Source organism: Lepidothrix coronata, unplaced genomic scaffold, assembly GCF_001604755.1.
Source record: "Lepidothrix coronata isolate B3197 unplaced genomic scaffold, Lepidothrix_coronata-1.0 Scaffold111, whole genome shotgun sequence".
Lineage (NCBI taxonomy): Eukaryota > Metazoa > Chordata > Aves > Passeriformes > Pipridae > Lepidothrix > Lepidothrix coronata.
This window is the reverse complement of record NW_016690291.1, coordinates 1,530,069-1,550,605: the sequence shown is the minus strand read 5'-3', so window position 1 is coordinate 1,550,605 and position 20,537 is coordinate 1,530,069. Positions and strand designations below refer to the sequence as shown.

The 20,537-nt window shown below is 40.0% G+C and overlaps 1 protein-coding gene across 2 annotated transcripts in view; it reads left to right on the top strand.

Moving 5' to 3' along the window:
* Positions 1–14,103: 14,103 nt before the first annotated feature.
* ZNF518B (zinc finger protein 518B) overlaps positions 14,104–20,537 on the top strand; it is a 12,840-nt gene continuing 6,406 nt past the window's right edge. The window contains exons 1-2 of one of the 2 annotated variants that reach the window (XM_017824546.1): positions 14,104–14,193; positions 14,532–14,612. The gene's annotated coding sequence lies outside the window, so the exon portion shown is untranslated. Of the gene's footprint in view, positions 14,194–14,399; positions 14,613–20,537 lie in introns of those variants that run through there. The other variant, XM_017824545.1, reaches the window with a different exon arrangement.

The window sequence follows — 20,537 nt, the reverse complement described above, 5'->3', positions numbered from 1 at the left end:
AGTGAGGCACAGATTTGGCAGAGAAGCTGCTAAGCTGACCTGGAGACCTGTGACTGGCATTCAGTCACTTTATACTACAAAAGTTTGGTCCACTTTCATACAGCAGGTTCTTCTAACATAACCCTTCTCAAGGTGGATGTGTGGAGATTCCTCCCTTGAGCAGAGGACACCCTTCAAGGTTCCTCCTCCAGTGAAAGAGATGTGTCCATGGCCATTGGTATGGGTGAGTTATATCAATCTCTACTTAGTAATAATTTATTTCTTTTTTGCTAGTTTTAATAGAATTGCTTTAATGTAATTGTTTTAATATAATTGCTTTGATATAATGCCCTATCTTATCCAATCCTATACTATACTAGTAGTTTTAGCTTCTATAGTATGTAGTAAATAATTCTGATTAAGATCTTTTGTCTAATCATTTGTCATAATAAATAATTCATTTTTTTATAAATATACCTGGTTTGCTATCTTTAATTGTGCGGAACAAAGTTGTACTTAAAATTATTGACAAAATCTGGAGCTAAGATTGGATCCAGCTGCACCCAGGCTCCTCTCTGAGAAGGAGTTTAGAAAGCAAGGGGGTCCTTTCTGTCCCTTGTTACTCAATGAGAGGGCTTCTCTAACAAACTTTGTCTGAAGCTCCTACTCCCACCTGCACCACAGACCTTAGCACTCAGTTTTTCTCACTTTATTCATAGCTTACTTTCCTAAAGAGTACTTACACCACTGCTGTTCACTCCTGTGCTTAGTTAATGAACTTGTCTCTGACTCTGAGCTTTACCTTATTAAATATTCAATGTCCACAACCAAAATATCTCAAACTTTATATCAGTTCTCGTGGGCTATAAAATTGTTTTATGGAGGAATAGTATAAACCCAGATATGCCAAGTATTCATATTATATAATATTTATAAGGTAATTACGCTATTTTCTGAAATCTGTGCCAAGTACCAATGGATAGCTTAAATTTCCATCTGCTAAAGAATCCCAAATGCCTTTGGACTTCTAAGTTACAAGCTTGTCACATCACTTTTTAACATTCCTTCTGCTTGTCTGGTAACAAACCTGCTTTTATGTAAGAAATACCTATTGTTGTTTTTGTTGGTAAAATCACTGTCAATAACTTACTATTTAATTCTAGTTTACAGATCCTTAGCAACAGCTCTCCATTGCTCCCGTCCTTTTTGACAGGGTGTAAGATCATCTGTGTTGTACATCAACCTGATACACAATACAAAAGAAATTTAGGACAGAAGCACAACAGCCTGCAGCAGCCTGAGTATAAAAATGACTCACTAAGCCAATGGTCCTTCCAACCCAGTAATCTGCAGCAGCCAACAGCAGATGCCTAGTACAGAATACAAAACCCCAAAATCATGTAGTGATATTTTCAGAGTGTGATGTCCCTTTACTTATTTCCCCCTGGATATTTCTTCTTCTATTTGCCCAATCACTTATTGAATCCACATACACTTTTGCAATGAACAATATCCCTGGAATTCTTATAGCTTATTTACTCATTGTGTGGAAGATCATCTCCTGTTGTTTGTTCTGCATCTGCTGCCTGCTTGCTTTATTTGAGAATAACACTGCTGTCCCTTGAATTGTAAAATACAATTGTTCTCCATTTATTCTCTGTGTTGCTAATGGCTGCAGAGGCCTCCATTGTATTCCCTTCTCAGCCATTTCTTTTTTATGCTAGCACTTGTTCCTCACAGAGTTGGTCCAGACCCTGATCATCTCTGCCCTTCTCTGAACACGTTGTAGTCCCTGGGATAGAAGAGTCATAACATCCCAGAATACCCAAAGTGCAGGCACATGGGGTTCATATAGGGGAAAAAATGTTTTTTCCTGTTGTCTTCTCTACTCCTTTCTCTGTCATTTTTAGCATTTGATTTGTTTGTTTGACTTGAGCACTTGACCACTTAGTTGACATTGTAATAAAATTCTCAATTCCAGTAGCAGGCAGCAAGACTATTATTTTATATGTAAGATTTTCATATGTGAATCATCTGCTCTTTAGTACTTTTCTCACTCTTGGTTTTGCTCCCAATACTCATGGCCTTTGTTCCCAATAATTCAGTGATGATTTTGAAAACCTTGTTTTGCTTCAGATCATTTTCAGCTGCTTCCTGCTTTGCATGTTGAAAGTACATATCCAATTATTTGATGTAAATCAAAGCTTCCAGGCTACTACTCAATTTAAATTCTCCTTCAAAGCCATGCTTAATTTGAATAGAAAAGGTTAATATCCCCTTTTTTTATGCAGACACATATTTTAATTCAACCAGGTTTTCATCACACAAGACAGTTATAAGATTTCTACCTTAGACTATATGCAGTTCTTTCTTTAAAATAAAATGTACTTATACTTTTTCTCACAAAGAAATTTCTATCAGTATTTTTTTTAAAGTTAGATTTATCATCTTTTATTCTTTTCCCACTTTGCTTTTCTCCTTGAAAGTCCTTCATAACTATCTAGTTTTCCTCCAGTAGCATGTATATTCCATGTGGAATCTACTAAGTATGAAATATCCTGATTTTCTGTATTCTTTCTTTTTACAAAACTTATGTTGCCATCTGGCAAACTGCACTTGGTCATGCTGCAACATTTTTTGAGTTTCAGGCATCTGTGAAGCAATTCAGAGTTCACAGACACGTATAACATTCTATATTGACCTTAATTCTCCTGTCAATATCTATCTTGTGCATTTAATGCCTTAAGTATACAGATGCACAAAAGACTCTCTTGTGCCAGTGCCACAGAGCTGGAAATTGCAACAAATGCTTTTCCCCCGTTTGTCCTGTCTTCTTTCATGACGAACACCTGTGGTGCTTGGACAGGGAGAAGAGAAGAAAAAACTACATATTTCTTGTCTGAGGCTGAAACAATGTTATACCTGATTCAGATTGCATGTGCAATTACATGCCAAAGAACTAGGGAAAAGGCTTTTAATTGATTTGATTTTTTTTATGACCATATCTCATTTCTCAACTTGCAGTACTCCAGTAGAGGTGTACAGTACTATCAATAGAGTATATTTTTCCATTTAACAGTTTTCAGGCTTTCAGGCCACTTAGAATAATGGTTCAAACAATCCAAAGAGAATTAATGTTGTTTTCTATTGAGTTTATTTTTTCTCTTCGTGTTCTTGCAGTAGCATGGAAGAAAATGTAATGTGTGGGTGTTCTGTAGAGGCTTCTTCATCTGCTTCAGTGGGTCTGCTCATTTTATATCCAAGCATTCAGTTGCTAAAATCAGCAGTATGTGTAGACCCCTTCTTGTATAACAGCTGATACAAGACCAAATAGAAATTCAAACTGTTTCTAAAAATTCTTAAAAATTTCATTAGAATAAATTATCCTGAAATCTAGACACAAACATATTTGATAACCAACACTGAAATGATTAGTTTCTCCTTTTGTGCTGACAGAGCTGATATTTGCAACAGAAGAATTTTTGTGTGTGTGTGCTCTGAGTAGGTACCAGAGGCCTCAATAATTTTTGTTTTTTTCTCTCATGAAAGACAGTGTAAATTGAAGATCATGCTGGGATTATGAATATACCACCAAATATACTCTCTAGTTGCAAATGTTATGATAACATTCCTGGAGATGAACATCAACCAGAACCACAGGAGGCTTCTGTACTGCCCTTAGTACAGAAGCAAATTGCTCAGGAGGAATAAGTTTTGGGTTACGTTTCTGGACAGACAGAATCACAGAATATTCTGAGTTGGAAGGGACCCACAGGGATCATCAAGTCCAACTCTTAAGTGAATGGCCCATACAGGGATCAAACCCACAACTGTTGACTGGCGTTATTAGCACCATTCTCTAATGAACTGAGCTAATCTCAGGATCAGGCTGATATAAAGGTCACTGATTTGGAGACAACAAAGCTGTGATGGTTTCTCACAGGAACACTTTCTCCTGCAGTCTCATCTAGGTTTATGAAAATGTGAAAATTATGTTTTCTTTTAGAAATGGTGTGCAAAGGCAATAGCTTGGCTTTTCATCCTTTGTTATGCTGTGTTTCAGAACTGGTGTGCCTGCTATGCAATGCCTACTTCATACTCAGCTTTGCTTTCCTCATGTGCTGTCTGTTCACTGTACTTATCCTGCAGTTTGGGGGGTCTTCCTCTGTGTGTGGGGGCTCAGACTCACCCTCTGAACAGGTTCATTAAAATTGTTGTGGCTGCCGCATAGTGAACAGTGCTGGTGTCTTTTAAAAATCACTCAGTTTTACATAACCTATGTAATAATCCAACTGACTATCCACTTTTAAGAAAAATGTGTGTATGTTGGGGTAGAAAGAAAAACCTGAGACAGTTTAGAAGCATGTGTATGAGAGGAAAGTGCAACACAAAGACATTGGATTGTTGGGCACAGGGAAGCAGCTGGAGGTTAGGATTTCCCTGGGTGTCCTGAGGGCCACACAGCCATAAGGTAAAACTCCCTTCAAGATTACAGGTCTCCACTCTGCACTCTATAACATTGTGTACATTCATCTACTTTACCAACATCAAAAATAATTGAAAACAAAGATAGGGAATAGAAATAACCTTATATTAATTCTGAAATGTTCAGTTTGTAGCAGGTTGTATCAAGAGAAATTAAGATCAGAGAACTAAGGTAATTAAATGACACTTGGACAGTAGGTTGTTTCAGGTCTGTCTCTTTAAAATCCACCTTTTGCTAGTGCGCTGTTCCATCAGTAGCCTATACAGTATAATGAGATTAAATGAGAATTTTTACCTGTTTCATCACTTCTGTAAACAAGCAGATTCAAAGAGTTTCAGCTTGTTTATTGACATAATTATCCAGGTCATCTGGGGCTTGACTAAAGCCCATTGAAAATCAATGGACAGACTCCCATTAGCTTAAATGGATTTTGAATCCTGCATTTGAAACTTGGAATAAGGATGGCAATGAGCAAGGAATCCACTTCTGTGCATAGAAGGAACAGATCATACTTCCATATTTTGTTTTAGTAAGTTAATGACTGACTTTTAAATACAGAATTGAAGACAGACCTCGTGATGTTTCTAATTGTGTAACAAAGTGTCTTGATAAACATTAGTTATAAAGAAATTAGGAATATAAATAAATAAATTTAATATTGGTAAAATTGGAGGACAATGGGAAAGGTGGAGCCATTTGCACTTCTTAATTTTAGTTCTGCAGAAATATAGTTAAAGACACTAGCAAACCCATGTAGTACTTTGTGCTGTTAAATAGGTCAGTGATGTGTGCTGAGCAAGGGCTTTAAAGTTCTGTTGGTAGCTGAAGAGATAGATGGAGTCTTGGGGCCATTCAGGTTTTTTTTTAAGGCAGGACTCTCAGAAACTCTCAGCAATAACATGAAAACAGACTATAGATTTGCTTCTAGAATAAAACCACTATTTAAAGTTACAAGTCTAAACTCAAGGACTTATGCAGAGTAGCTCACTTTAAGGACTTAATAAATTTAATCAATTTTAACTCCAGGCCATGTTTTAGCTATAACAGTGGAGAATAAAATGCTCTACAATAAAGTAACAGTATAAGCAGTGTGTCCATTGGAATTTTATTCTGTTGGTTCCCTTTATGTTGAACAGTTTCCAGGAATGGAGATGGAAGACTATATTTTTCTTGAAAAAAATACCAATTTGCAGCTGCTAGGAAATGTATTCTAGTCTTGAAATTCTAACTTGACTAAATACTTGACTCTGTTGCAAACCTCATTATTTTAAGGAATTATTTACTGCAGATAAAAATATCACTAAGGATGTCTGTTGAGACATTAAATTGACTTCAAAAAGCAAAGTATTCTCATGAGGTGTGTTCAAAAGATTACCTGAATCCATTATCTGTTCAAACTAATTTAACTGACTTTTATTTAAAACTAGAAATCTCTCTACAACTGTGCACATTTTTTTTCAGTGATTATTACAAGACTAAACATACATTAAAAGAATAATACACTTCAGAATACATATATATCTAGGTCTTTCCCCACCATAAACTGTTTATATCTATTTCCTTCCAATGTAGCTTGTAAAAGCTGCAAAAGAAATTAAGTATATCAGTCCTAAAACAGGAGTCCCCAGGTATCTAATGCTCTGTCAGCACAGTTATCCTCCCAGTCTGAATTGTTCTCTCAGCTGTCCAGAGCGATGCCATCAAACTAGACCTAGGCAGCTAAAAGTAAAAGCCTAAGAGACTTCCCCAATTACTTATCCAAGCTCTTGCACAGCACCAACTATCTTCTGAGATTTTCTGTAGAACTAAAGTTGTGTAAAACTCCAAAGGGAAGAGAGTAACTTTACATATGTGGGGTTAGAAGTGGTTAGACTAAAAATCTTACTTTTTTACCTCATCTCAAGTAATTTATTGTTTATCACTCTCCTGGGCACATTTAAAATAAAAATATCTGCAGTTGTAATGTATAGGGAGCAAGTGTCACAGTATTTATCAGTTCTAATTTCTGGTAAACAGTAGAGATGATAACCTGGAATTTATAGTATTCAGTGTGTTGTATCTGATGTTTATAAAGTTGTTGTTCAGATATTTGAGCACCCAAGACATTTGAGGCTCTATTTTGCAGTTGCTTGGTAATGTGATGCACTGTTTCCTCTCACTATGATTATGTCAGAAGATCAAGGAATTTGGTAAGATTTCTTTTGTGATTGTACAAATATGAAACATTATCTCTTTGTTCCTTACTATTAGATTGAAGAGAGTGAATGATTACTACTAGAAGAGCAATGAGACTCTTTGATTCAAAACGAAATGGTAGTTCACCACAGAGTTCAATAGATACTTGTGACTCATCAAAGGGGTATTTAAAGTGCATTTATTGCTAAAGTTGCCATAGCAGCAGGAAACTTAAAAACCATACAGAAAATTTGTGACTCTGCAGCATTTTCTAAAATTTAGGTTCTTTTGCATCAAATGAGAAGCTGGGAATAACTTCCATAGCAGTAGGCTTGCTGGAAGACTGCCCTAAAAACTACGCTCTTCTCTTTTAAACTGTTTGGGTGCAGTGTTGGCACCCTTAATTATCAGATGTCAGAGACACTTTACAGCATCTACAGGTTCAGGAAAAAAATTAAACAAGAAACTGTATAAACTTTTAATCTTCTAATCCTTTCTAAGATGAGAAATTAAAAGGTGCCCCTTAAACTGCAGGCAGTTTTGATACTGCATCATGTCTCAGGGTTGTATTGAAAGGCTCATATTTCATAAAGCACAGTCCTGTCTTGTGCCATTCTCAATGCTCTGTTCTGACAGAGCAGCTCCAGTGCTTTGGGCTGTTGTGCAGGAGAAAGAAAATGCTATTCTCAGGCTTAACTGAAACATATATTTAGTAATTCTAGAACCTTGAAAATTATTAAAAACATTTCCCTCTACTGATTTTTCACCTTTACTTCTTCAGGAATTAAAATCCACAGATACAAAAGTGAAACACAAGTGATAATGATGACTTAAACTTCTAAGCTATTGGAGAAAAACAAAACAAAACTGGCCCCAAACTCCTCTTTGGCCTTTCCTCATTATTCTAAAGAAAAAGGCACACACTGAGCAGTCTGGATTTACATTATTCTTGAATATTTTCTTCAATATTGAACTGGATCCTTTTAGGAAAAGTCACACAGTAAAATTATTTTAAATAAGGGAATGCCATTTAAGACCTCTATAGCTTTATCAGGGTTTAATTATGTACAGATTTAATAGGGATAATCATCTACCTGTCTTTAATTTCCTCATAAATGACAAAACAAAAATTTCACAGAATGGGTAGTTATCTGAAAAAGCTCTTGTAATAGTTACGACAACTAAAGAAGTCTAAGGCAATGAAGTTTGAAATTTTGATTAAGTTAGGGGAATGAGGCTACTGCAGTAGGGCAAATATGCTTTCACAAAAACATGAAACTATTTCTAAAGAAAAAGATACATAATTTTGGTATCACAGATACGAGAACACCCACACTGATTTTGTCATCATGTTTGTTCATCACTGTGTCCTAAAGCTCTCCTATTTCTCCTAGATAGGTTGTTTTTCCTCGTATGAACACTCCTTTAGAGAATCTGAAATAGAGGAATTAAGCCTGGGGAGCCAGTGTTGATGGTAGTGGTTCCTAGGAAAGCACTGGGTGTTTGTGAGGAGTCAAAACAAAAAATTACTGCAAGGTTTGTTTTTGACAAATTATACCACCATACAGTAGTAATGGATTGTGTTACTGCATATATATATATTTATAAGTGAAACAGATATCAAGCAGAGTATTCTTAGCACTTAAAATACACTATCTAATTTGTGTTCTAGAGCACCTGCAGACTGTATATGAAAGGCCTGAAGAGTAAGACATGTTAATGGTATTTAGCTAAGCAGTTTTCTACTAACTGTGTAAAATACAAGACTATTTCAGATTTCTCCTACTGTGTTGGTTTACAGGACACATCTTCACCATGAACACTTTTTAGTTCTTGACTAAGATTGTTATTCTATCCTTAGGTGGTTTCAAATGTTTTTTAAGGAATAGCTAAAAGCCACAAAAATAAGGGGTGGGAGAGAACTGGTGACTTATAACTGCATATGTTTTTAATCTAATTGATCTACTACTGATTTTTGCTTTCAATTACTTCATATTTCCTCCCCATTCTCTTCTGGGAAGCTGTAGTGTGCACTGGAATCCTTGCCACCGCCCGTTGTCTTCCTTCCTGGGTGCTGCCAGTGGAGATGTGCTGGCTGACAGCCGCAGTTCCCGGCCCTTCCCCCGGGGGCTTTTCTCAGCTCAGCCGCCAGCAGGAAACACAGAGCTAGAAGTGTCTCTAGCTCACCTTTGGTCTCTTTCTTGCAGGTAATCATTGTGTGCTGCCCTTCAAAAATGTGCCCAAGTCACTCCCCAAATTAATGCTTGCTCACCCCAAATAATGATTGAGAAGCTGTTGCAGAAGTTCCAGCCTCTTGGAAACTCAGAACCTCGTTCCAGTTTCTGCCCTGACCACACTCTCAACTGGCTTCTCTCTTCTTCGCCTTGACTTTCAGGTGTTAACTTGGTTTCCCAAAGGATCAAGGCTTATGTGACCACACAGCCCACAGCCTTCACCCTTATGCTTAAATCTATTTTCCAAATAAAAAAATTTGACAAATGAGCTGAGTTCTAAGTGAGAGTGTTGCCTGTAAGAATCTGAAACCAGTTTACTTGCTGGAAGAGCAACTAAATTAACCCAACTCGCAGCCGTACTGAGTTGCTTGCTAGCAGCCCGTCAAAATGTGTTTTGCTTGGCGAGAGGCAGCATATGGCACAGCCACGTAGCTCAGAACAGAGGGGCGAGGCTTTGTCTGTGTGCACTTTGGGGTGGAGAAGAGACACTATCTGTGAGGCGGTGAGGTCACCGACAAACGGGGAAGTAGGTGGGAATATTAGAAATGTCGGGGCAAGAGAGGAAAGAAAAAAGTGAGAGACTTGTATTTTTTTTTTCTCCTCGGGACTCGAAGTGTCAATTTGCTTGAACCGAAGACGGGACAGCCTCGCCCGCGGGCGGGTTGGCGGTGTGGCAGCGCTGCGCCCGGGCGGCCGCCAGAGCGCAGCAGAGCACCGCGAGTTGGGCGCTCGGGGCCGCAGCAGCGCTTTCCCAAAACACGGAGGCAGAAACGAACATCGTAATGTAAAATTACCCTCTTGACTCTTCTTAAGGGTCCTAATGCCCGGACAATCAAACAAATTAGCAGGAGGGAGAGATATGGTAATTAGCAGCAACCTGTATCTAAGGAAACGTCCCGAATGCTCATATAATGCGTGCACTTTGCTTGGCCGCTTGAAGAGGCAGAGTATCACAGAGCGTTAATATCAGCTGCAGAAACGCAAAGCAACAACTAAGTTAGTTCTTTCAGTTTCAGTGTCCAACACTGCAATATGTGGGGCTGGGGAACTCAGAATTAAAACTTCTGCTGCTGCTGCGCTAGATCCTGACTATTGTCATTGTGTGCAGTTTGTGCTTGCACATTTTGGAAAACGAAGACTGCATTTCTCTTTTCTTAGTGCTCTGAAGGCTTACAAAGTAGTATATTTCCCCCCCGCCAAAATGTTCCTCTCTAACACAGTTCAGATCTACAAAGTGTATTCCCTGAGTTCAACAGATTGTGCTATTGCATTATTGCAGCCTATAGAGTGAAAAAACATATCCACATGACTAAGGTTTTATGATAGTGTCCTGAAAAGGGATAGGAGAAACTGTTATGTGAAGGTACTGCAGCTATTGCAATAGCCAAGAGAAAAATTCTGGTTGTCTCCAAAAAAGTGCCTTTCTTCATTTTCAGCTTGGGTTATCACTGCTGAGGTTTTTTTTTTTTTTTTTGTTTTGTTTTTTTTTTTTTTTTTTTTTTTTTTTTTTAGGTTTTCCAGCGCATTGCCTTTATACTTTTTTTTTTTGGGGGGGGGGGAGGGAAGACTTGTGATTATAGTAACACGCAAAGCAAAATTGTTCAAAGAAAAGCACCTAGAGCGTGTGATTTATCTTGTAGTTCACTTACTCACCCTCTTCATTCTCTTTTGTCATGAACCTTCGCCAAACATAGCTATTTCATAGTTTTGCAGTTGAGATTCAAAGCAGAAGGAGCTGGGCTTGTTCAGCCCCAAAAGGAGGTGACTGAGAGGAGATCTCATCAATGTCTGAAGTGAAGGTGTCAAGAGGACAGAGCCAGGCTCTCCTCAGTGGTGCCAAGCAATAGGACAAGAGGCAATGGGCAGAAACTGAGGCATAGCAAGTTCCACCTGAATATGAGGAAGAACTTCTTTACTGTACAGGTGATTGTGCACTGGAACAGCTTGCCCAGAGAGGTTGTGGAGTCTCCCTCATTTGACGTATTCAAGAACCATCTGGATACAGTTCTGTGCAATGTGCTCTAGGATGACCCTACTTGAGCAGGGAGATTGGACCAGATGACCCACTGTTGTCCCTCCCAGTTTTGCCCATTTTGTGATTCTGTGATTCTTTCTACCTGTGGTTCTCATGGATCCACAAGCAACAATCAACTTTTCATGTCAGATAATCTTGTTAGAGGGTAGAAAGAAATGCAGGCTGGCAGCAGGACAAGTGGTGGCAGCAGAGGAGTGCAGTCCTGGTATGAGGGTGTTCTACAGCATGTGACAGGATCAGCTTCATGGCACAGCAATGCTGCAAAGGATGCAGGAAGTAAAAGAGGATACTTGCTTGGATGTCCTTCTGTTTGCCAATTAGTAACATTACTATCAGCGCTTCCTACTTGGGTAACAACCCTTAGCACTACTAAATGATAATCCTCCCTTTAGGGCCCCCGGCAGGGATGCTCACAAATGCCTAACTAGCACTTTCGGGGTGGGTGAGTCACAGGACAAACTGAGAAGGAACAAAGGACCGGGCAAGAGCTGGGAATTTGGAGGTCACCAAAGATGACTTACAAATGGAAACCAAAGGAGACTGCTAAGGTGGAAACTGCAGAGGAAATTATTCCTTGTCTGGTGTTCTAAGTAGGTTCAGGGCTGGAGTGAGAAAGAGGCACTATGATCTGATTGGGTCTGACTCGTCCTTGGGAAGAGAGCCTTCATGTGACAAGGAAAAGAAATGGAGTAGGTTTGAATGCAAGCTTACAAAATGCAGAGGAGGGACTCAACTTATGTAGCTGAAAAACACTGAGAAAGACGTAAATTGTCTCTCAAGCTTTCCAGAATAAAGCCTCTTCTGTATGACACTGTTTAGTCTGGCCTTATTTAAACACTGAATAATACATTTGCATTTGTTACAGGAAATTGCAGTTCTAACCTCAGAGCAAGCTAGCTATGTATATCTAAGAAAGAGAGGTAAAAGTGCTTAATCAGTGTTGAGTATCAGATAACCAATTCCATTTTACTGATATGAAGTATATTTATTGCAGACTGAATCTTTTCAGATACAGATAGATGAGATAAAAAAAATAGCGAACTATTTCTTGAATTATTATTTGTGTTAAAGATTATAACGTTGTATTTTAGGAATGTTTCTAATTTTTCTGGTTTTGAAAAAAACAGATCTACTGAAAAAAATCGGAACTGCTAAGTGTGTTAAGAAAATTGCATCAGTTGGTGCTGACCAAGAGAGGCCAGGAAACAGAGTATAGAATTACAAGTGCAAATATTTATTCATGTGCCTGAGGTATCCCAGCCAAACTGGGTCCCCCTGAGTGGTTTTACATAGGGTTCTTATAATCTTCAACCACTCAGCTACAACATGATTTGACTAATTACTAAGACCCACAAGACTGATTTCTAATCATGGCGAAACTTTGCCAAGCAACCATATTTCTGCAGGATTCTTGCTGCTTGTCTATTGATCCAGATGTTCCTGGGGTCAGTTTTGCCAGATAACAGTGGAAGGGTTTCAAAGACATAGTAGAGGGGCTAGGATGCTGGCTTTATCTGGGTTGTCTATGAGTGTTCTTCATCCTTTGTGAACAGTTCTATGCTTCCGAGAAGCAGAGTCCTTATTTCCAGGGCTGGGCTGTCCTTTAGCTTGTTTTACTTGAGTAAGAACAATACCAAAGACTCCACTAAAATTCCACTATCTCATTCTGTTGCACTGTATACTGTGAACTAATTCATAGTGACAAAGTGAATACACTTTCATATTATGAAGACTGATTGATACAATAGTTAGGGAAGTAAATTTTCATAACACTATATAATCACCTTTGCAGAATAGCTGTCACTAGTCAGTAAGTACAAATTTTCCCTGATATCTTTCATGACATCCAAATACACAATTCCCAGATGTAACTGCTCACATTACAATGTACACTCATGGTTTTTAGCCCTTTGTTATATCAATAGTCATGTTTTTTTTTCCAGACAGAAGCTTACTTAATTGTTCCGTATGTGAAAGTTGAGAGCAAAGTACCTTTGATCATCCTTTTTACCTTTCATTGAACCTTTTCCACTACTATTCTGTCTTTCCTGAGCTGAGGGAACTTAGAAACCCAAAGAGCTTTCAAGATGTGTAAATCATGAATTTACACAGCAGCATAAGGCTGCTTTCTCTGTTCTTTTTCAAATTTCAGCATACAGCTTGATTTTATGAACACTATTAAGCACCGAGGTGAGATTTTAACAGAAACTTTTTGTGATTTTGCTCCCACACAGTACTAGTCAGCTTAGAGTTCATAATTTTATATTTGAAGTTATGATGTTTTTCTTCACTGTGCATCACTTTTAGCCATCCGAAAATCTAACCACCATTTTACTTCCTAGTTATTCAGTTGCATGTCCTTCTGCAGATCTTTAGTGGGCTTCTGTCCTTAAGTCCCTGAGTAGCTCGGTACCATCAGAAGGCTGACACTCGAGCGCCCAGCTCCTTTTCCAAGTCACTTGTACATTGAGCACGTCCAAGCAGAGACTGATATAGCAGCACACCCATTGTATCTATGCTACGAGGATCACACATTCACTTCTGCTCCCCGTGTTCCATCTTTATCCAGCTATTCTTGCGAAGATATTTGGTCTTATGCCATTACTGCTTAGTTGCTTTGACAGTCTTTGTCAAAAGCCTTCTAGAAATCCCAACAGGCTCTATCAGCCCGAAGACCTTCTTCACATGTTTAAAAATCTTTAGTAAACTACAGTGTTCCAAACTCCTCCATTAAGAGTGTTTTCTTACACTGCTAATCAAAAGATGTAACATACTCTGAGGGCGACATCACATTTTGGAACTAAAAAATTCATAGTTGAGAGGATTCTTGTTCTCCAGACTTCCCTCTCTGCTAAGGTTAGCTTTCCCTTTTCTTTTTTTGTCACCTGAAGGGCCCGCGGGTGCGGGTGCCCAGGGCGGGCGCGGCCGCGCTCCCTGGTTCTCGGCGGAGCTCCGCGCTCGGCTGCCCCTAGAACTCCCGGCTCTCAGTAGAGCTCTACCCGGCGGTGCCCCGGCGGCGGGCGGGGCGCGGCCGTGAGGTCAGTTCCGCCGCGGCGGTGGGCGGGGGCCGCGCGGGGCCGGGGCTGTGGTGGGGGGCTCGCCAGCGCGCCCGCCCTCCCGGGGTAAGTGCCGCAGGGCGGGGCGGCACCCGCGCAGGACGCGGGGCGGCGCTGCGCTGCTCGCGTGTGTCCGGAGACGAGGGGAGCGGCGGCGGCGGCGGCTGGCGGGGTCTGCCCTGAGGGTGGCAGCGCTTTCTTTTTTCTCCTCGCCCTCTCCCGAGCCAGGTAAGGCGCCCCTGCCCCGGGCCAGCGGCTCCCGCCGCCGCCGCCGCCCTCCCCGCTCGCACCGCGGTGCCGGCGGTGCTGCCCCCTGCGGGCCGGCGGCGGCGCTGCGGGGGCGCTGAGGGCGGAGGTTTGCGCGGCCCGCGGAGGGGCCGCACCGCCCGCACCGCCCGCACCGCAGCGCCCGGCTCGGCCTCGGGACACGGGCAGCGAGCGAGCGAGGGAAGGAGAAAGCGAGGCCTCTGGAGAGGCGGCAGCACTGATGCGTGGGTGGGCTGGATGCCCAAGACAAGGAGATTTTTTTTTCTTGATGGTTTTTTTTGTCTCGTGGACGCCATCAGGCCGCTTTGGACTCGTCTGGACTAAGGCTGTTGTCCAGGTTTGTCGTCTTGGTCATCTTCCCGAAGAAAAGGAGCTCTCGGGTTAGTAATTGTATTCCTGAGCAAAATAGAACATCCTCTGTGTTGTGTGCAAATGAGGTTCTTTTGAATATTTGGGCGTAAGAGTCGCTTAATTAAATCCCACATTGAGTTTTGTTGCAAGAGAATCTATCATTCAGAAGTATTACATTGGACACTTAAACATTTTGTACGTCTGAATTACCTTTTCTTTTAAATAGATGATCCAGTGTTATCATAGATGTAGCCAAGGTGTCCTACAATGTATATTTAATTAAAAAAGTCTATTTTATGATTAGGAAAACCAATGGTGTTTTACAGGATTTTTCTAGCAGTCTGTTGTGCATTGTTACTGCAGTAGGTGGTTGCAGTCAAGGCCCTTTTCTTGCACATGCAGATAGGATGTGGCTAATCTTAGCAGGAATGAAATCTGTAGAAATTAGTTTTAACATCTGCATGAGTGCTTTGAGAACTGGGCACGGAGGGATATGTGCTTTTAATGACACTCTTCCCCCTCCACTCCCATTTTCTTCAGTGCCATACTTCCTTGCTGTATTGCTTACAGGCCTTAGAGCTTAGAGAAAAGCAGTGCTACATACTAGTCAGTATGCTCTGGATATACAGAAAGATTCTCAAAATGGTCGTGAATTGTGTGAAATGATGAAATGAGCAGCATAGATTTAAAAAGTTGGTCATAGATGTAATGATAAACAACTGTATAAACATCTCTGAGCACTCTCTAGACTATTGGTTTTGATACGGTAGTTATTTGGGAATGCCTTGTTAAGCTTATTGCAGGAAGACCACCAAGCAGTTGAATGATATAATAGAAGTGGGTAGCTTTCAGATATGAATAAAGCTAGGCCTAGGTCCTAGAGCCACAGGGAAGCAGACCTCCATTTCAGTAGAATACTGCATAGTACATACATGTACTTGCCTTCGTACAATGCCAATGAACGTCAGTAGATTGGACATTTTTTCACTTATGCTTTTGAAAAATAGTGTTTTAATCAATGTTTTGCATGGCTTTATAGGTAGTAAACATTTTAAATGTAATCGATTTTTTTCTGTAGAGTGAAAGAACTGTATATTTTATAATAAAAATGAGCTCTAAAAACTTGATGCATGGTCTTTGCTGTTCTTAATTCTCTGCATTGTCATTCTTCATTAATTTTGATTGAAAATCTTCACGTGAATTTCAGATACAAACCAAAAACTGTTATGACTGTGATTAGCTGTTACTGTGAAACAAAATGTCTTTTTAAGAAGGAATAATTGTAGACAAAATTTATGTGGTGTATTTGAATAGTTTGTTTTAACACAAAATTAATTATATTAATTAATACAATATGCAATACTTGAGTGAAACACTTTGTATCTCTCCCAGTCATTAGGCCTAAAATTAGTGACTGATAATTGGCACCTTTGTAGTTGGGTCAGTAGAACAGTTAACTGCTTAACAGAGATAGTCAGTTGATGTTAAACGGCCAGTATATGGTGTGTATGCATATATAATTGCAAAATATAGAGAAGGTAGTTTTAAGCAAACACAGAGATTTAAATTTTTCACGGGGACTCAAATTTTACACACTGCATCCTCTTGATACAGTCATGCACACGAGATGCATGCATACATGTCTTCCAGTTTTGCTTAAACTTCTTTCTCCTAGGCATAACTTATATGGGCTTTTCACTACCAAAGCACACCTTGGTTGTTGGCTGCAGCCTGTGAACTTAATATGTGAGAGGTGTGTGCTTTGCTGAAGTAAGGGCTCATTTGCTTGATCACATAGGATAAATGCTGTTCATCGCACCCTTTTCATTGATAGTAGCACATAGTTTGAGCTAAAGGGAACTAAACCCCTGCAATATAAATGTTTTTCTTTGAAATGATGAACAAAATGTTAATGTATTTGAAGTAAATAGAAATTTCCTGTCTGACAGGTCCACATCAGTAGTTCGTAATCTTCTGCAGAGGAAAAACCCTTCTACTGGATGAATTTGGCATAGTCAGGCTGCACAGGATGTTTCATCCTATTTTCCTGTGTTTTAATGGATCTTTTGAACCATTACATACATGTTATATCCACAGTTTGGAATACCTTTTGACTCCTGTGGATCTGTTAATCTCTGTGTGTTGAGCAGCACAGTTCAAGATATGCTAGCATTGTGTGAAAGGTGGGAATACTTCTTTTCATTGAATGCCTGAGTTTTTAATGTCACTGAATTTCAGGTGTTTGGTAGAAGGAGTGAATGAGGAAGTTCGGTTTATCTTTCTTCTGGTGTCCTTTTTCCATGTGCCTCTAAATTTTTACTTCTTTTTTTCCCTTTTTTTTTTTTAAAAAAACAAACTAGGGCCTCTAGATTTTTTTTTTTTTTCATTTCTCCTAATTCGAGTACTTTATTGTATTTCTGAGTATTTTTATATTTTTTTCTGAATCCATTACTGTAAAGATAATGACTGGAACTGATTTTAACACTCTTAGTGTCTCTTACTCCATTCTTCATCCATCCCGTTCCTATGTTCGCCATTCACTCCTTGTAGACTTTCAGGTCTTCCTTTTATGATGTCTTTGGATCGGTCCTTGTGAACTGCACATGAAGAATCAAGTATCTATCTTTAAATTTTCTGAAATATGTTTCTGCCAGCCCTTTAAACACCAAAACAAGTCTTAAGGGGAATTCCTCCCTCTCCTGCCCTCCCCCAGTGATATGGAGTGTGTGTAATGTTCTCCTTGCTTTGTACATTGATGATCCCAGTTTTTTGAAGTAACCAGAAAAAGCAAATTTATTTTTTTTTAAATATAAACATGAAATTACAATCTCATTTTGGCCTTGTTTTATTTAAAATAATGATAAATTGGACCTGTTTGTATCAAAACTTTTCTTATTAATTGTTCAGTGTTCAGGGTACATGGTGAATTACTAGCTAGGAAGACAGCAGAGATATTACTTTGGCATCAACTCATTATTCACTTCTTTTTCACCTTGTACTAGATCTGGCTGGGATGGAGTTAAAAAGCAGCCTGTACAGTGATGTGTTTTGGATCTGTGGCTGAAACAACGTTGATAACACACCAGTGTCTTGGTTGTTGCTGAACAGTGTTTGCACAATATCGAGGTTTTCTTTTCCCCCTCTCTCTGCCTTTGCTGCAGTGAATAGGCATGGGGTGGGCAATAGATTGAGAGGGCACACAGCTGGGACAGCTGATTGGAACTGGTCAGGAGGATAGTCCATGTCACATAACGTCATACTTAGCCAGGAAAACTGGAAGTAAAAGAAGGGGAGAGTGGGGTTGCCTTCCAATGTGGCTGCTGTTTGGAGACTGGCTGGGCATTTGTCTGCTTGTGGAAGGTGGTGAGTGATTTCCCTTATGTCACTTCCCTGACTCTTTCCTTCTATTCAGCTGCCTTTGTCCTGACCCATAAACTTTCTTGTACTTTTTTGCTACTTCACTCTTCTTCCTCAGGAGGTTGTGTGGCTGCTTGGCTGCTGGCCAGGATCAACCCACTACACATGGAAGACAGTCACACACCAACACTTGAAGCCTGGATTCTAGCAACATGGTATTTGTCACAGGTCTGAATAAAAGCTTGGTTTTGGGGTTAAACCCTGACAAACCTAGTTGTTTTCACTTTCTTACGTAAAGCTGTTTGAATTAGGAAAGTTTAGTAGGATTGCTAGCCTATTCTTTGAACTACCTCTATTCAGTTTTTCTAGTGTCTTCTTGGACTGAGCCGCCCAGATCTCTCTGTTAAAGTGAAGTGTTCTTAAAATGCTGGACTGTGTTTCTTGTACTTCCCTGCCCTTTAAAGCATGTGGATTGTTTTTCATGTTATCCCTTAAGATGAAGTTTACAATGTTAAAAAAATATAAGAAAATTCTCTGGATTTATAATACTTTTTTTGTGGTTAAGCATGTTGGTGGCATAAAGTGCTCTATATGTAGCTTTTGGTCAGTTCATATGGAAGGCAGTTTCAGTGTCAATGGATAGCTGTTAACAGCAAAAAAAAGGCAAGTGGTGACCTAACGTCACCCTTTCCTTTCAAATGCAATTTTAGTTCTTTCTTAAAGCTTATAGAAATGTGCAAAGCATCTTTGGTCTGGATATTGAGCTTATCAAGATCTCTTACCATCTTTCTCTTGAAGCAAAACAGTGGATCTCCTGAACACAGGCCTACCATCACACTTGTCTGTCAACGGGTTCATCTTAAGTCTAAAAAGTGGTAGTAGCAGAGGAAGAATGTTCCATATGAACTACACATTTGCTTTTTCTTTCCTTTTTAGAATCAGAATAATAGAGGGCATAATGTCACCCAGATTAGAATTGCTTAAAAAAAAAAGTCTCCAGATCATGATACAGCAGTTGTGTATACTTTCCTCCTTCCTGCAAGGCTGCCATTGAATTCTTTTTCACATTTTTCATAAGTATTTTCACAGCTGTCTGCCTTGCACTGAGATGAGGTTACTACAGTCCTAGAACTACCTACTAAGGAGTTTTAGTGTGCAGCCATTCATCTTCTGAAGAGTGAAAAACTCCATTATGTTGTCCCTAACCAGTTTTCTATCTTATTTTTGCAGTTATTTGAAATTGCATTCAGTATACTTACTCTTCGCAGAGCCCCATCTTTAGGGCAGCATTGCTATAGCAGTTAGGGATATTGGCAGATGGAGCACAGAAATATAGAATCACTGGATGGTTTGGGTTGGAAGGGACATTAAAGATCATCTAGTTCCAACCCCCCTGCTGTGGGTAGGGGCACCTTCCACTAGACCAGGTTGCTCAGGGCTCCATCCAGTGTGGCCACAAACACCTTGAGGGATGGGGCACCCACAACTTCTGTGGGCAACCTGTCACAGTAAAGATTTTCTTCTTAATATCTGATCTAAATCTACCCTCCTTCAGCTTGAGGCCATTCCCCCTTGTCCTGTCACTACATACCCTTGTGAAAAGTCCCTCTCCAGCCTTCTTGAGAGCCTGCTTCAGGTACTGGAAGGGACTATAAGGACTCCCCAAAACCTTGTCTTCTCCAGCTCTCAGCCTGCCTTCATAGGAGAGGTGTTCCTGCCCTGTGATCAACTTGGAACGATTCCAGAGGAGAGCCACTAAAAGGCCCACATCTTTGTTGTGTTGAGGGTCCCACATCTAGACAGTAGTCCAGGTGGGGTCTCACAAGAGCAGAGCAGAGGGGCATAATCACCTCCCTCAACCTGCTGGCCACGCTGCTTTTGATGCAGCCCAGGATACAGTTGCTCTCTGGGCTGAGAGCACATAAAACGTGGGTAAAGCTGTTTGGATGAGATGCTGGCTTCTATCAAGCCACTGGGGAGATCACAGGATCGTTTAGGCTGGAACAGACCTCCAAGAGTTCAACCATTAACTCAGCACTGCCAAACCAACCTTTTCTCCTGAGCCTCCTTTTCTCCAGGCTAAACATCCCCAGTTCCCTCAGCCACTCCTCATAAGACTTGTGCTCCAGACCCTCCACTAGCTTTGTTGCCCTTCTCTGGACATGCTCCAGTACCTCAATGTCTTTTCAGTACCATAGGGTAATTTCTTCATTAACATAGGATTATTGTCATGGGAAGCTACTTAAGTGATCTCAGCACTGTGCTTTTGGAGTCTAAATCAGGTCTTGATCTCTGTAGATAGACTTGGTGAGGAACTGGATTTCAGAAGCAGAAGCCTTCTGTTGGGTGTATTGAAAAGGCATCTAGAATTAACCTCATGAAATAGATTATTTGTGAATGCAGGTCTGTGCAATGCCATGTCTGTAATTAACTGTTAAAATAAGAAAGATGTTGAGTAGATTTTATTTTTGGTGTTAGCTTTGGATTTTATTTTATATATGTCTCAAAAGCCTAATTTAGTTGTTTATTTTCCAAATAACAGTGGTCTCATAGTCTTGCCAAAAACTAAAAGGCTGAGATCTTGTTCCTGTTAAATG